Source organism: Zonotrichia leucophrys, unplaced genomic scaffold, assembly GCF_028769735.1.
Source record: "Zonotrichia leucophrys gambelii isolate GWCS_2022_RI unplaced genomic scaffold, RI_Zleu_2.0 Scaffold_38_522144, whole genome shotgun sequence".
Classification (NCBI taxonomy): domain Eukaryota; kingdom Metazoa; phylum Chordata; class Aves; order Passeriformes; family Passerellidae; genus Zonotrichia; species Zonotrichia leucophrys.
This window is the reverse complement of record NW_026992243.1, coordinates 218,369-221,926: the sequence shown is the minus strand read 5'-3', so window position 1 is coordinate 221,926 and position 3,558 is coordinate 218,369.

Genomic DNA, 3,558 nt, shown 5'->3' with positions numbered 1-3,558 from the left:
ATTTTCTGGAGGTTTTATGGGAAGGTTTGGGTTGATTTTGTGGGGTCCTGGAGGGATTTGGGGGGTCCTGGGGAGGTTTTGAAGGGTTTTGGGGAGATTTGGGGGGTCCTGGAAAGGTTTGGGGGAGTTTTGGGGGGCTCTGAGGGGGTCTGGGGCAGGTTTGGGGGGTTTGGAGGGATTTGGGGGTGTTCAGGAGCATTTTAGGGGCTTTTGAGGGATTTTTGAGAGGAATTTTAGGGGAGATTTGGGGGTTTTGGGGGATTTTAGGGGGCTGGGGGGGCCTTGGAGGATTTTGTGCAGTTTGGGGGAATTTCGGAGGATTTTGGGGGGATTTGGGGTTTTGCCGGGATTTGGGGACATTTGAGGGCATTTGGGAGGCATTTTGAGGGGGTTTTGGGGGGATTTGGGGTGATTTTGGGACGATTTGGGGGATTTGGGGTGATTTTTCAGGAGGTTTTTTGGGCGGTTTTCAGGACGGTTTTGGGGTGATTTATAGAGATTTTTGGGGCAGTTTTGGGACATTTTGGGGTGATTTTGGGGTGGCTTTCAGGATGATTTTGGAGTAAGTCTCAGGGTGTTTTTGGGGTGATTTAGGATCATTTTGGGGTTTCTGGCCCCCATTTGGCCTCTCTGGGCAGGAGCTGTTCCTGGGGTCACTGAGGGGGTCCCCAACTCTCGGGGATTTTTGGGGGATTTGGCATTTTTTGGGGGGATTTTGGAGTGTTTTGGGGAGATTTTGGGATGTTTTGGGCGGTATTTTTAGGAATATTTTTGAGGGTATTTTTAGGAATATTTTTGGGGGGTTTGGGAATGGGTTTCGGGGTGGTTTGGCATGGGTTTGCAGTCGTCTCTTGAGTGATTTTGGGATATTTCTGGTGAGGTTTTGGGGTGATTTATGGCGGTTTTTCAGGATGTTTTTGGAGTGATTCTGGGGTGATTCTCAGGAAGGTTAGGGGATGGTTTTGGGGTGGTTTTGGAATGTTTGTGGGATGTTTTTGAGGTGATTTGTGGTGGTTTTTCGGGATAAGTTTGGGATTTTTTTGCTGCGATTCTCAGGATGTTTTTTGGATGTTTATGGGATTATTTTGTGGTTTTTCAACCCCCATTTGGCCTCTCTGGCCCAGGAGCTGCTCCAGGGGGGCTGGTGGGGCGGCCCCTGCTCGTCCCGTGTCCTTTGGGGTCACGTTTGGGGTTTGGGGGCTCCTTTTGGGGTGAGGGTTTGGGGTTTGGGGTTTGGGGTCAGCTTTGGGCTTCGGGGGATCCCTGCTCATCCAGGATCCTTTGGGGTTCGGGCTCTGGATTTGGGGTCTGCAGGTTCCATTTGGACTTTGGGGTCTGGGTTTGGGGGGGGCCCCTGCTCCTCCCGTCTCCTCTGGGGTCTGGGGTCCGGGTTTGGGGGCTTCATTTGGGGTCTGGGGGCTCCATTTGGGGTTTGGGAGGTCCCTGCTCATGCCACACCATTTGGGGTCTGGGGTCTGGGGTCCGGGTTTGGGGTTTGGGGCAGCCCCTGCTTGCCCCCTATCCTTTGGGGTCGGGGTTTGGGTCTGGGGTCTCAGTTTGGGGTTTGCCCCCTTGCAGGGCTCTCTCTCTGAAGCCGATTCCCATTTGGGTCTGGGGGCTCTGTGTTAGAGGAGAGGCCTCAGGCCGAGGAGGGCTCCCCCCACTTCAGATCAGGGTCCCCCCAGTTTGGGTCGGGGGGGCTCCAATTTTGGAGAGGGGTCTCAGGATAAGGGGGATCCTCTTTTGAGTCTGGGGGCTCCTAATTTAGGGAGGGGTCTCAGCCCCAGGGGGGCTCCCAATTTGGGTCTGGGGTCCCAAACGGGCTCAGGGACCCCAAATTGAGTCTGGGGTCGGGATTTGGGTCTGGGGGTTCCCAATTTGAGTCTGGGGTCCCGAATGGGATCAGGGATTCTGAATTGGGTTTGGGGCATCCCAGTGTGAGTCTGGGGGTTCCAATTTGGGGTGGGGTCCCAGTTTGGGTCTGGGGGTTCCCAGTTTGGGTCTGGGGTCCTGAAAGAGCTCGGCAACCCCGAATTGGGTCTGGGGTCTCCATTTGGGTCTGGGGTCCCGACTGGGCTGGGTGACCCCAAATTGGGTCTGGGGTCGCAAATGGGGTTTGGAGGCTCCCAATTTGGGGAGGGGTCTCAGCCCCAGGGGTTCCCAATTTGGGTCTAGGGGCTCCCATTTTGAGTCGGCGTCCCCCCAGTTTGGGTATGGCGTCCCGAACTGGATCGGGGCTCCTGAATTGGGTCTGGGGGCTCCCAGTGTGAGTCTGGAGTCTCGACCGGGCTGGGGGACCCCGAATTGGGTCTGGGGTCGCCATTTGGGTCTGGGGGCTCCCAAGCTGGGGAGGGGTCTCAGGTGCGGGATTTGGGGCGGGGGTCCCAATTTGGGGAGGGGTCTGAGGCCCAGGAGGCTCCCAAATTGGGTCTGGGGTCTCCATTTGGGTCTGGGGTCCCCCAGCAGACCCCTCCCCAAATTAAGTCCCCCGAGACCCCTCCCCAAAATAAAAATCAGGATTTTGGGGGTTCTTTGTGATTTTAGGGGTTTTGGGTTGGTTTTGGGGATGCATCCCTGGCAGACCCCTCCCCAAATTAAAACCTCTGTAGACCTCTCCCCAAAATACAAAATGAGATTTTAGAGGGTTTTTTTTTGTGATTTTTGGGGCATTTTTGGGGTTTTTTGCAGGGTTTTGGGGGCTCCACCCCCTGCAGATCCCTCCCCAAATTAAAACTCTTGAAGACCCCTCCCCAAAATAAAAAAATGGAACTTTAAGGGCTTTTTTGTGATTTTTGTCTAGTTTTTCGGGGGATTTTGGTGGATTTTCTGAGTTTTGGGATATTTGGGTTTTTTAGATTTTTTTTTTGAGTGTTTTAAGCAATTTTGGTGTTTTGGGGGGGCTCCACCCCCCATTTTGGGGAGGGGTCCCGTCGCTTTCCCCGGGATCCACCAGGGGGCGCTGCCTCGCCAGTGGGCGTGGTCTTCGCGAGCTGCCCGGCTCAGATTGGCTGCGGACGGGAAGGGGCGGGGATGGGGGCGGGGCCTTCGGACCCGGAAGCGGCGCAAGGGCACGCGGGGAGCGCGGGAACGGAGCCGAGCGGGGACCCCCGGGGGCCCCAAAATCCCCTGAAACCGCCCCAAAATATCCCCAAAACCTCCTCCTGCCCCCCCACCCCGACCCGCCCCGGGATCCCCTCAAAACCTCCCCCCAAAATCCCCCCAAACCCACCCCGAGACCCCTCTAACCAACCCCGGCAACCCCCCAAATCCCCCAAAACGCCCCAAAATCCCACCCCGAGACCCTCCCTAACCCACCCCGAGACCCCCCCAAAATAACCCCAAAAATCCCCCCCTGAACCCTCCTGAGCCCCCCGGAAATCAACCCGAGAGCCCCAAAATCCCCCGAGATCACCCCAAATTCCCCTTGGCCCCCCAAGTCCCGGAGCCGCCCCTCAGTTCCCTGAGTCCCCTCGTGATCCCCCGAACCCCCAATCCCCTGTGCCCCCCAAATTTCCTTTGCTCCCCGAACCCCCGAATTCCCTGAACGCCCCCGATTTT